The sequence below is a fragment of the Malurus melanocephalus genome, unplaced genomic scaffold (genome assembly GCF_030028575.1).
Source record: "Malurus melanocephalus ecotype Western Australia unplaced genomic scaffold, MMel_1.1 scaffold_331, whole genome shotgun sequence".
NCBI classification, from domain to species: domain Eukaryota; kingdom Metazoa; phylum Chordata; class Aves; order Passeriformes; family Maluridae; genus Malurus; species Malurus melanocephalus.
In genome coordinates, this window is record NW_026623563.1 from 476,227 (window position 1) to 490,557 (window position 14,331).

Consider the following 14,331-nt stretch of genomic DNA (forward strand, 5'->3'; position numbering starts at 1 on the left):
TCATCAGCTCTGATTGCTGCACCAGGCCAAATTATTAGAAACGAACCCAACCAGAATTAGTGAACACATGAGCAGCATATCATTCTTTGGGAAGAGTCAATACAGCAGTTGTGGAGTGAAGTCATCTCTCACAAATCATTCCAGGCTCTTCTAAGTGATTAAGGAATATATCAATAAGGATGATTTAGTCAATGCAGTGCTCAGAAATTAAAACACAAAACAAACCTCTCGTGGTAACATCCCAAAGCTCTGAAARCAGCTCTAAGCTAATGGGATGAGAGGAGTTTTCTGGTTAAACAGCTTAAAAAGCCAGGAATAAACATCTTCAACAATATTCATAAATGGGCTGAGAAGGGGCTCATGGCAAGAAGATGAAGTTTGTGGAAGACAGGAAATAAYTGAGCATAGGCAAATCTGAACCTGACTGTAGAGAATCACAGAGCACTCCTGAGATAAGGATTCAGTGATGACAGATGGAATTCGGTGTTTGAATGTACACAGGGAAAATAAGCCAAACTCCCCATTTCCAGCCAGGAATGGATCTTGGAATCATTGTGATTAGTTCCATAAAATGCTAGTTGAGTGCTCAGAAATGCTCAAAAAGGCAAATAAATGCAGAATCTGCAGGGATATCAGAGAATGAGGCACAAGTTCCATGTCCCCCTCTCTGGGAGGAGGCAGGGACCACAGCTCCCCACGGTGCTCTGCTTCCCAAGAAATATCACACCTTGCCATGATCCCAGCAATAAAYCAACATTTCTTTATGCAACCCAAACATTTAAAATGGGCTTTGTCCCCACTTTCCCTGTGCTGTTTTGTGTCACAGCAGCACCCTGCTGTCATGAACCACAGGGTGCCACCAGCACCAATGTCACTTCTTCATAATGGGCCAGTTCTCTGCAGGCAAAATCAATCCCACTCCCTCCGGATCAATAGTGAGGGGCCAGTTTGCACCAGATCAGGAGGTCATTCAATAAAAGGGATGCTGGAGATTTCTTGAAATAAATARGAGTTTTCCGTTGCCTCTGAGGACTGAAGAGCAGGATCAGGTGGGTTTCAKGTTCATCAGAACAAATGAAATCAGGACAAATAAGGTTTTATCCAGTGTAATATAGACATTTCTTTCAGTGAGAGAAAAAGCCTGTACTTGCTTTTGTTTATTTGATGTTTCCCTTCCCTACACAGCCCCAGAAGAGAAAATAAGCTGATAAATTCTATAATAGCACTAACACATGTATCAACAATACTGACATGTTTTCAGTCGAATTTTCAGCTCATTCTATTCTCCATCTCACAATGAAATTCAGTTCAATTGAAAGATTCAATAGTAATTGGAAATAAGCTCTGGAAATTGCATAATCTACTTCTCAAAGACCCAGAAATTAACAAACAAACATACAGAACACACACAAACCTAAAGGACCCACATTCTCTAAAGATGTAATAAGTCAATTAAATTCATGCACAATGTGATTCTTGGCTGATGGGAGAGCACAAAGAGAGAGGTCAGATCCTGTTTTCAAAAAGGAGCCTCATGAAAAGGRAAGCAAATGGAAATGTCATTATTGAGCATTATGATGAGAGATGAAAGGAGGCTCATCCAAAAAAAAAAGGCTCCAAGGGGGTGAAATGTAAATTGTTCAGATAGGAAGCAAATGAAAGGGGATGTGATAAGGTCAGTGATGAGTAAACACAGGGAAGAGCTGCAGCTCAGGTTCAGGTGATTACAGGAATAAATACAGAAGGGCCTGAGTCCATACAAGGTAGAAATCAGCACAGYTTCATCCTCTTCAGTGGGGCTGCAGAGATTCACACCCCCTGAGTCCTGCTCAGTGTTTAGRCAGTTCTTTAATCTGCTGATATTATCACAAATTATCTTCACCCACAGAGGGACAAAGGGACAGGGTACAAAGGCCTTGGAGGTTTTAATCTTTTCTTCTAATTGTAGATGTTGTTTTGGTCGTTACAGGATTTGGGGATGTTGCTGAAAGCCAGAATCAAGGTATCTCCAAACYAAATTGAATGCCTGGAACTTCTGGAGATAAGATTTACCCCAAAACAGGGGTTTTCCACATGCCTTAGGGAGTCAGGGAACTTGTCCATGCARCACAGCTCAGGGCTACAGAGCACCAGTCAAGATTCCTCACTGAAGTGGCTTAAATGGGGATAAAAACCTCCACAATTAGCTCAGTCATCCCTTGGGAATGCTTGAGAGGTTTCAAGGATAGGCATTGAAATGACATTCTTTCACAAGGAAACACCCAAGTTTGGAAATCTTTACTTCTAGGAAAGCGTTATTAAAATGGTGAATTTTGAGTTATGATTGCCTAATTCTCAATTGACACACACACCTGTGATAGCTGCAGGAATCCCAGACATGGGCACTGCTGTGAGGGGATCCYTAAACTGCCTTTCCTGCTCTGTTCCATGGCTCCTGGTGGCAGCTGCATGTGAAATGAAAGCCCTGCAGAGCCATCATTTTCCTAGACAAGTTAATCATCCCAAAAGGGCTCTCCTTCCCCGTGCCACGAGCTGGAGCACAGCTCCTCTGCCTGCTCCTAAACTCCTGGATGCCACTCATTTGTGGGGAGAGAGGGAGGGAATCCCTGGGCTTGGCACAGGCACAGGTTTAATACATTCAGCTCCAAGAGATCCACTGGGATGGAAGGTTCTCAGTGGACGCTCGTCATCATCAAATGCAGGATGAGAGTTAATTAGCTGGGACGTCTCCGGGTGCCCGGGAGAGCAGCCATTCAAGCCTGACAGAGATAACTTGTCTGAGGAGCGAGTAATCCTGACAAATGGAGCTCCAGGAAAGGACAGGAGGAATTAGAGAGGCAGGAGCAGCGTCTCTCTGTGTGAGATTAGGAATTTGGATCCTGCTCTTAGTGCTGTGTAAGTGAGCACTGACACTCCATCTGGGCTGGAGAGATATTCCGTGTTCACATCCATCACTGACCCTCAACAGCCACAGTTAACCCTGCTGGAAAAAGGGACATCAGAAAGTGCTTCTGAGCACCATATTCCCATATTCCTGCATGTATATTCAAGAAAAAAAAAAAAAAAGGAAAATTTTGAAAAGATATTATTTTAAATAGAAGTTAAAAAGAATGATGTGTGTCTGCAACAGTCTGATCCTTTCTGGGTGTCCAGCACAGGAAGGGCATGGACCTGCTGGAGTGATCTCAGAGGATATAAAGTTTATCAGAGGGATGGAGCAGCTCTTCTGCAAGGAAAGGGCTGAAATAAAGGGGTTTGTTCAGCCTGAAGAAGAAAACCTTCAGGGTGACCTGATTGCAGCCTTCCAGTGCCTGAAGAAAGATGAAGAGAGACCATTGACAARGGCCTGGAGGGACAGGACAAAGGGAAATGGCATCAAAGTGACAGAGAGGAGGTTTAGATGACATAACAGGAAAAGAATCTTGGCTGTGAGGGTGGGGAGGCCCTGGCACAGGGTGCCCAGAGAAGCTGTGGCTGCCCCTGGATCCCTGGCAGTGCCCAAGGCCAGGCTGGATGGATCTTGAGCCACCTGGGACAGTGGGAGGTGTCCCTGACCACATCAGGAGCTGTAACTAGAGGAGTTTTAAGGATCCTTCACACCCAACCCATTCCATGATTCCCTCAGAGGTCTCTGAGTGAGTTCAAACACCTTATTACAGACACCAGCAATTAAAAATCACATCTGTGGCTGCTTCATGGCAAACCCAGGAACAACAGCCCTTTAATTGTGCCACTWATGTGGCATTCAGACATCCTGCAGGGATTTGTTTACCACTGATGCTGAAACTCCACAGAAAACTCCTTCAAACCTGACATGCATATCCCAGCCCAGCCATGAATAAAGATGCTTTCCAGATCTGGGCAGCAATTTGTGAAACCTGCTGAGCTCAAAGGTGTTCTGTAAGATATTATTATTAGGAATTTTAAAAAAACTTTGAAGGTTATTATTGCTCCAGATTAGGTTGAAATGTTTAATTATGAACAGAGAGAAGGTTTCTGGCCTTTTCAAAGGATAGGAGCCTTTATTGATTTTATTAGTCAAAGAAGGTGATAATTTTTACATTAATAACCAGAGAGCAATTTCTCCCTTAAACAGTGATTATAAAATACTAACGGAAATACCACTGGAGAAGTCCGAGGAAGGTCACTCTTTTTTCTTATTTCTTGTAATCAATCTTAGTCTATCAAAGGCTGCAGAAATACAGCAATAACCTAGATGGAATTGTGGGCAGAGGTGGCAATGCCTTCCCTGTTAATTGGGGCTGGATCAAATGAAGCCTTTGGTTGGGTGAGCWGTAATTGCCTGCTCAGGAGCTGGAAATGTGGTCAGCTACCTGAGGGGTTGGTCAAAGGTCTCCTGAATTCCTGGGGGTGTCTGTGGAACACCCTGGATGAGGAGGAAGGTGGAGACTGGGCAAGAATGACCTCAAACCAACACAGCAGCCTGGGGTGATTCACCTTCGAGGGCGTTAGCTGTGGGGTTTTTGTGGGGTTCCACAGGGGGAGGATGGGATGGTGTGCTGGGGCTTGTCCCAAAGTGTCTGGGACATCCCCCTGCACCAGGATGAGACCTCCCCACACAGCTGGAAAGCCAGAACAGCTGGAGGCAATGCCAGGAACCACAGATCCATGTGCCAGGGGCTCCCAGACCACGATGGCTCTGGGGTTTATTCCCATTGTCACCTTCAGACAGGAGCTGCCTGATGGAGAGGGCAGAGGCTCAGGCAGCCCTGAAACCCCTTCAGCACCCCAGCTTTGCTCTGCTGCCCAAGACACCCTGGACCAAACCATCCCAGGATGTCCTGAGCGCCCAGCACGTCTCTGTCCTCAATTAGCAGCTGCTTTATAACCCCAAAGCATGACGTCCTCCATCCCTCATACATTTTTTATTTTCTCTAATAGAATTTCCCATTATTCATCGGAATCTCTAATCCTTTTGTGAATCCTCCAAGGCTCTTGGCTTCAATAACGTCTGTGGCATTGAGTGCCACGTGTTAATTATGTGCTGTGTAGGAAAAGTATTTCTTACTATCGGCTTTAAATCATTCGCTTTTAAAAAAATAATTTAATGGTTATACCAAGCATAATGGGATATAGAACTGCATAGATAGGGCATATCTTGCTTTAAAAAATTAATTATGCTTTCTGGAACATTGGGAAACTGAGGCATTAAAGGACTCAACTTGAAATTGGCCTTCTGCTGCTAAAGATAGAGACGAGGAGTTCTGCTTCTTATATTCTTTCTACAAATATATRATAAAAATATATAATACAAATACATTATATATTTTTCTATACAAAGAAAGCTGATTTAGACATCTCAGATTTTCTCATTCGTTTTATGGAATGATCCCATTGCTTTGCACTCATAAGGAGAAAGGAAAAAAAAAAATATATATTTCTGCCTGATGGAGAGACTGCGTTAGAAGAAATGTCAGGGATCAGATTCCACCAAATCAAGTTTGCTGCGATCCACTGGGAACCCAAGGTAAACTTCTGGAAAACAAAAGACTGACATGTTGAAACTACTGGGAATTCTCTGTGCTGGACAGGATTAAAGTCATTCTGCCTCTTCTATTGCCAATAATCCTCRGGAGGAGATTTGATTCTCACTCTCTATAAATAACTTGATATATTTTACTTGCTAATGTTGCTGGGGTGGTGCAATGAACAAACTTGTGCAAAATGTACCCTATTTACCAATGTGCAGAGAAAAGGCTCAGGGATAAAATAACCACCCCCCTCCGAAAATGCACCTCATCCCCATGTAGAAAATAGCTGAGGACAGGGAATTACTCTCCCACTGCTTCTCGCTCATGTGTTGTGCATAATGGTCTCTGGAAACATTTTTATCATGCAGGGATAAAGGAGATGGAAAATAATCATCCTTACTTATCTAAGTATGGTATTTAGATGACCCTCATTACCCCTGCACTGAGTGCCTCCACACTTTTGGAGTACTTATACTCTGAAAATCCCGTGAAGCAAGGAAGTGTTAACAGACCTGAGTTACAGGAAAAATAAAAGATAAAAAATAAAAAAAAAATTAAAAAAAGGAGAGAAGAGGTGACTTATTCAAGATTAGAGAGATCTACAGCAGTGCAGAATGCTGAACCCAGCTCACCCCAGTTTTAACTCACTGCTCTGTGTACTTCTGCAGCCTCCCTTATTGACCAGCCTTATAACCTCTCTCATCTATCTATAAAGCAGGGATTTATCAGGACAGGGAAATGTCTCAGCAAATGCCACACTCTACCCAAGAAACCTTTCCTGCTGGAAAGTGATATAAGGCAATATCGTGAAAATGGGCAGCTGTAATTTTTTTTTCCAGCCCCAAATGGGTTGATTTTAATTCAAGCAAGAATTACACGGGGTGGAAGTGCCAYCACATCCCAGCTTGGGTGGTCACAAGCCCTACTCAGACACAGTTCTGATGGAGATAATTATTGACAGAGGTTTCTGAAAACTCAGTGACCACTGAGTACCTCCSCCTCTTAGTAAAGAAGAAAAACTTYGAGAAGAGTTGAAAAATAGGGTCTGAAATGGTTTTGACTCCCCTCAYTTTAAAATGCACACGTCCCTTATGGATTTAGGTACAACATCCATTCACTCAAATGTTCCATCTCAATTCTTACTCACACAACTTCCCCTTGTTTACAGTTTAATTTAAATTAATGCTTTAATTTTTCAAACAAGCGGTGGCATTGTTTATGAACGCATTACCATTGAATAATCTCTCTTGAATATCAATTAACTTCAGCAATTTTAAACTACAAAGCCCTCTCAGTCAAAAGCCTGTGCTCGCAGAGAGGGATTTGTTTAAAACCACCAAATTCCATCAAGTTTTCATCTGTCAACAGCAATCTGCATTTGCAAGGAGCACTAGCTGCATTCCAGAGGAGGATTCTGATGGGATGCAGAGTCTGCAGAGCAGTGGGWTGGTACAGAAGCAAAAATCGTGTCTTACACCACTCCAAACATGACCCCAATGACAATTAAATGCCATCAGGGTCTGTGGTGAGGTGGGGCAAGCCRTGGAGGCAGTTACAAGGTGGGGGATGAGAAACTGGAATTAGAAATTGGAATCAATTCTAATTTCCAATTAGAAATTGGAAGTAGAATTACAGGAAAAGAGCAAGAAACAGGGTCTGACTCTGCACAACGCAGGCTCTGCCTGGTGGAATCAAACTGGGAGAATCATCTTCCCCTTTCCTTGTCCCTGTGCMAGGAGAAATGATGGCTCAGGGGTGACAGCTCAGAAATCTCAAGTCCCAGGCTGGGGGCACAGCTGAAATTCAATTTATCCTTAGAAAAGGTAGTTGTGAAATTCAGGAAAGCTCCTGGCTGAGGGATTTTGGCAGGCCTGGCCCAGCCCCAGTGAAAAGGCACTGCCTCTGATGAAGCTCTTTGGTGGTTTGGGATTTTTTTGGGGTTTTTTTTTTTGGTGATTAGTGTTGGCTTTGGGTTTTTTTCCCCCACCTAGTTGGAAGGTGCACTTGTTTTCCACAAATTTCCTGCTGGATGGATCATGCTCTGTGTAGAGCTGAGCAGGGACACAGCTGGGGTGGCTCTTGGCCCTTTGAGAGGGTTTTTTCCTCTGCTCTGAAGAAAATTTGAGAAGCCCTTCCTAMCCCTCAGCACACAAACACAACAGCCCAATTTCAGTGACTCCCCAGAGCACCAAAAACAGCCCCAGAAGAGCCCAAACCGAGCAGATCACAATTCTRTGGCCACTTCCACAATCCCAAATCRCTTCATCTCCTCCCATCTTGCTCCTGAGGAAGACAGGAGCTGTGAGTGCCTCAGCCTGCCTCGCAGGGGCCCAGCTAACAAATGGAGGCTGCAATATTTCAATCAATAGGGAGAAAGAAAAAGAAGAAAGGAAGCAGTCAGGGAAGACAGGGACATTATTGATGCTTCTATTACTGCCTGAAATTGGTCACTGTGGAGAAAAACAAGTAGCCACAAAGTGGACTTGGCCTGACCTTTCGCTCCTCAGCAGGCAGCAGATTGGTCATTCTGGTCAGTGCCGGTGAAAAATGAGGCTGAAATCTTCTTTTAGTGGCTGAGGGAGCAGTGCTCAGTCCCTGCAGCAGGAATGAATTCACAGGTCAGGGGGGAAGCTGTGGCCTCACTGCGGGCTCCAGAGGATCCCCATGGGACACATCAGGCCAGGGAATGCAGGATTGATTCACTGCTGAACGTGAGCAGTGTGTGCTCCAGGGTCAGCAGATGGACTCCTGTGACAGGAGAGGGGTTTGGGGTTCCTCTGACTCAGAGAGGGATTTGGGGTTCCTCTGACTCAGAGAGGGGTTTGGGGTTCATCTGACAGGAGAGAGGTTTGGGGTTCCTCTGACTCAGAGAGGGGTTTGGGGTTCATCTGACAGGAGAGGGGTTTGGGGTTCCTCTGACTCACAGAGGGGTTTGGGGTTCATCTGACAGGAGAAAGGTTTGGGGTTCCTCTGACTCAGAGAGGGATTTGGGGTTCCTCTGACAGGAGAGGGGTTTGGGGTTCCTCTGACTCACAGAGGGGTTTGGGGTTCATCTGACAGGAGAGAGGTTTGGGGTTCCTCTGACTCAGAGAGGGGTTTGGGGTTCATCTGACAAGGAGAGGGGATTTGGGGTTCCTCTGACAGGAGAGGGGTTTGGGGCTCATCTGACAGGGAGAAGGATTTTGGGTTCCTCTGACTGGGGGAGAGGTTTGGGGTTCCTCTGACTCAGAGAGGGGTTTGGGGTTCTTCTGAAAGGGAGAGGGGTTTCAGACCCCTCCAACAGAGAGAGGTATTTTGGGTTCCTCTGACAGGGAGAGGGGTTTCAGACTCCCGTGACAGGGAGAGGAGTTTTGGGTTCCTCTAATAGGGAGAGGAGTTCCAGGCTCTTCTGACTCAGAGAGGAGCTTCAGAGTGATGGCCAARCCAGAGAGGGAATGCTGAGTGTCCAGCAGAGCAGTGAGGCAGAGGAGCTTCGAGCCAGGCAGGAAAATGGTGAAGAAGGGGATGGAGAAGAGCACAGAGAGGAATTTTGACTCCACGCTCCTGAGAGGGGACAAAGTGCAACTCAGACCAAGGAAGGAACATGTGCAAACTCAAAAGGAAGGACACACTTAGGACTGGCCCACAGGGCAGAGAGAATGGAACACCAATTCTCTACAAACTCTCCTACCAACTTACAGCCTTGGATAAAGACTGTCTCAGTTCCACAATAGCTTTAAAAATGCTTTCCTTGCCTCCTGGGACACCCCAGAGGGAGGAACTGATTACCTTCTGAACACAAATCAGCAGTGGAAAAGGAAGATTTTCCAGCAAAAGAGCAAAACTTTTGTGTGTAAGGAGTTGGTCAGGCCCCACCTTGGTGTGGAGAGAACAGAGAAGAAATAAAAATAAATCAACACAGAGCAGCAGAAGCTTTGCCTTTGGGCCTGGAGAAAGGGACCCCCTTTTTGCCAGACCAGAGGGGTCTGAGGAGAAAGAGAATGATTTGTGTATCCCAAGGGATGTGCTGGCACATGACAAACTGGCAGAGAATTAATGAACAAACAAATAAATAATAGTACTGAATAGAACAAATAAACAAAAAAAACAGTACAAAATAGAGTGAATAAATAAACAGGTAAATAAATAATTATACTTTGCCCTGCAAGAGGGCAAAAGCTCATGAAGTAACATGGGCAATTTCTTGGTAGAGGGACTGAAATTCCACATGGAGAAATTAGAATGATTTTTTTTTTCAGTGTGTTTTGTTTTTGTCATACCTGCACATTGTGAAAGGATGAAAAATGAACACWGAGACCCTTGATTTCAGCCCACCAGGATGGCTTGGCCCCCAGGAAACAGAATTTACCTTCTTATTACCACCGTGAACTGACTTGGGTGGTGAACTCTGCTGAAGAGCAGACGTCAGAGAAGTGCTTTAGGAGAACAGGTCACAAACACTCATAATAAATCTGTTTGGATGCACTTTGGGGAATGTAAATCACTTAAATTATTAAAGTGTGGAGCTGTTGGGACTGGGGCAGGTTGAGATCTGGTGCTCTGAGAGCTACAGCAGCCCAGAGCGAGCAGGGAGAGGAGAGAGAACAAACACATTTCGAATTCAAGCAGCTCCACTTGTGCTGAAGCTTGTAACCATCAGCTGAAGTTGTTTGTCTGCACTTAATGAAGGGCAGGGCTGAAAGGGTTTGGGCTGCAAGGTGGAAAACAGGAGGAAATACGGGTTGGGCAGTAACAGAAGTGAGGGAAGGCAGCAAACCCTGAGTGTGGAGCAGAGTGGGACAGAAGGAAGGTATGTATGACACACTGATGATGTGGTAGCTGCCTCCTCAATTCAAAATCTGCCACCATATGTGTAGGAAGGCATTTCAAAGAAAGGAGATTATCCTTTATATTTTCCTGGAAATGTAGCAAACTGAAGGATAAACTTCATTWACTTGCTCAAGCATTAGAAATGGCWGGGGTTRGATCCAGGTCTGCTCCTGTGCTGAGCTTAGAGCCAGGAGGGCTCCTCACCTGCCCCTGCCTGCAGCTGTAATCCAGCTCTTCTGATCTTCAAATGCATTCTTCTAATTAATACCTGAATTTATTAATGGCCTGTTATTTTACATTTGTTCTTTCAGCATTGTCCTTTTGATTTAATAGCTCCTTTCCTTCCCTGCTGCTACACCCTGATCTACTTATCCGCAGCAATCCCTCCTCTCTTTCACCCTTCAGTTTTGCTAAGCTCCTTAGTCAGCTCTTATAAGAAAAGATCTTCCTTCCCAGACCATAATTAAGCATTCTATTGTTTGAAAAACACCCGTCAAATGTTCATTATTTCCTCCTCCTATTTCCTTGGCAAAAATTCAGGATTCTGAGCAAAACCCACTGTAGCACTTTTTTTTTTTTTTTTTTCTCTCTCCTGCTACCAGCAGCAGCACAAAGACCAACTCAAGTTACTGCAAGGAGCAGCACAGGTAAACTGTGCAAGCAATTCAGTCATCAGGGGAGTTTAATTCTGCCAGCCCACCTGAAACCTTTTTAATTTGCTTTTCAAACACATTTTTAAAGCAGCAAATCCTGCCCGTGACAAAAACCACACAGGTATTATTTGCAAGGAGCGGTGTTTGTTCATCAAAGTCAACGGGAATTTTTTGGGTTTAGACAGCTCAGGTTCTATTCCTTTACAGCTGGTGCAGTTCAGGGAATATCCAGGCACAGATAAAGGCTGGACTTTGTTGATATGATATCTTGTGTCTCTCTGTACTTAAGGGCTTTAGGAATTGATTAACTGGAACCCTTATCAGGAAGGTAACTATTATAATRCTCATTTTACTGACGAGGAAAACAGAGCACGGAAAAGCTTAGCGACAGCACAAGGTTACACAGTGAATTAGTGGCAGCAATACTGATTCCATCTCCCTGGCCTGACCATTAGATACACTCCCTTAATCAGAATCTTCCCTCAAGCCCTCTGCCTAATTTTACGTGCTTTTTTTATTCTAGATTTTTTTTAAAAAAATACATTTTGCCCTGACTTTCTACATTTTCTGTCTGGCTGGGAGCTATGGGAGAAATGCTGCCTAGAAGCAAAAAGTTGGGCTCAGCAATATTTCAAGTATGACAAGGAAAAAAAAAAACCACAAAAAAAAAAACCCTCCCTGGACGAGCACAACCTCCTAAGATTTTCATCCTGAATTTGCAGCTTCAGAGGACTGAGCTAAGCCACCGARTAGCTGGGTGCTTTATGTGAAGCAAACTTCTTAAAGCTTTGCATTCATGCATTATTAGCAGGTTCATTCTATATCTAAGTTACTTATATGGCTCCTAATTACCGCAGCATTTTAATGCCTCTCCTTAATGTGTTTATCCCTGCTGCAGCCCAGTGGTGCAAGAGCGTTCAGCCTCTTGCTCCACGGGCTCATTTTGTGCTGCTGAAGGCTCCAGGAAATTCAGTTTTCAGAGGGATTTAGAAGCTGAGTCTGGCTCTGCTCCCATGCCAAAAGCAGAGTTTGGGTTACACCTGGGAATGGCTCGGTGAGCTCGGGCTGGTGGGAGCTGCAGACTCTGGGCACACAGAGATCAGCCCGGCTGTAATGTGCAATTTCGATATTTCAAAGTGTCTGTTTCTATTTTTGAGAGGCTTTAATGAGTTGCCTGATTTCACTCAAGAATTTCGGGGCAGAGGGGATTTTATTTAGAATTATTAAGGTTGGAAAAGATCCAACTCCAAGATGGAGTCCAACCTTTGCCTGATCCCCACCTTGTCACCCAGGTTGGAGTACTCAGTGCCACCTCTGGGGATGGGGACTCCACCACCCCCCTGGGCAGTCCCTTCCAGTATTTCACAACCCCTTAAATGAAGAAATTTCACCACAGTTATGGGAGTGCTTTCCTAGCTTAGCAACAGTGACAAATCCTGGCTGAAATTAGAATTAAATATGCAAGAAGAGGTGAAAACACCAGAACCGGGACTGCTTTTCAGGGCTGAAATGCAAGAAAACTCAAAACAAAGTTGTAAGACAACAACCTGTGGTTTTTTTTCTGATGAGCCTGAGAAAAGTTTCTTGTTGCTCTCATCYCCTAACTCCAGTTTAATCATTAAAATGGATTTATGAGCAGTAGGTGCTCTGGATTGATCACCTGTGCCAGGAGCCCATTTCATTGCGAGTTTAGAGATTGCAGCCCTGTGCCAAGAAGGGTCCTGCAGGGCTTTTGGGWACCTGAAATGTTGCTAAAATCTTAATCCAGTCCTTTTGCCCAGGAGCAAATTCAACCTGTAATTATGAGGACCAGGAATTCTCACCTAGTCCAGGAGTCTGACTCCTCGAACATTTGTCTCCATAAGCTTTACACTTTAATAAATAATTTACCCCCAAAATGCACTTAAATTAGCTCCATAACTCTCCCACGAGGCTCTGGTGGCGTGAGGAGACCTCCTGACTTTGCTGCGATCATTTACAACGCCGCCGTAAGTCATCAGCGGGATCGTTCTTATTTATGGCAGCGCTTACATTGTTCCTGCAATCGTTTATTATCCTCATTTGGAGCGGCCCCAGCTCGGCAGGAGGCAGAGATGCTGCACAGCCACCAGCTCAGGTGATTTCTCAGCCCAGAAATGGGGCCTTCCTGAGGAAGCAGAGATGTTATCAGGRAGAGGATGGATATAAATTGCCTGGACATCCTGTCCTCGTTTCTGCCGCTCCTTCCAGTCGTTCTGGGGAGGATTAAGGGAGTGGCACAGAGCCTGAGAAACTTCTGGTGATCTTTTTGCTTCTACTTTCTATCTTGAGGAGGGCGCTCTGCACCCCTGAAACCCACATGGGGAAAGGGGACAAGAAATAATCCCATAAAATACCTCCCTCTCCTCTCCCTCTCCTCTCCCTCTCCTCTCCCTCTCCTCTCCCATACAAATCACGTCCTCATTCCTGCTAGAAGCAGGTTAAAATTAATAAATCAGGGATTTTAAAAAAATATATAAAATAATAAAAATGTCAGATTTAAGAGAGCCCAGGTGTCCCCAATGGTTTTTCTTTCTAGATACATTATGATAATTTTTAATGACATCATCTCACACTATTTTTACCACAGATTTTTCTTTTAAAGGGTAGAAGATGAGCGTGATCTCTGAGGTGGAGATGGGGGGAGCAGAGCCCTGCTTCACTTTAGTTCAAACTGCTTGTGCAGAATACAACTTGCAGCTGTTCAGCACACACAGCAGAGCACAGAGAGTTAAAAAGCAGTTAAAAGAAGAGTATTTCTGCTTTTAAGCMGGGAAAATGGGAAAAGTTGTGAGCACAACCCATCACAAACCCTTGCACTGCCACTGTCCCAAACAGGGGGGTAACTGGATCCCCAAACTGGATGACCTTTACCAGTCCCTTCCAACCCAAACTTTTCTATGGTTCTAAATGTGTAGGATAAACTCTCTTAAAAGCTGAGGTAAATTCTGGTTATTTCCCCATCCTAATCTTGCTTGAATTTATTCCTGTGGCCCACTGGTTTCCCTGCATGTCCATCTTGGTGCTGGCAGGCTTCACACTCCCCAGTTTAGCCATTGACTGTAGGGTTTGGTCTAGACAATTTATTCCCTTAAAACACAGGCTTGGCAGTGATCAGGGCAGGGAGCTGCCCCTGCAGATATTCCTGGATRTTCTCCTGGTTCCCTGGATGTGTTTTTTGGAGGCTGCAGCCCCCAGGGACAACCTGCCAGAGGGAACAACCACAGCACCCTGGGGATCCCAAGGGACCTGTCCTGCCCCTGGTGCTCTCTGTCTCCCTGTGTCCCACTGCTCTCCCATCTCTGCAATCAAAAACAAACCAGAGAGGGGCAGAGAGTGGAGCTGGTGAAGGATCAGAG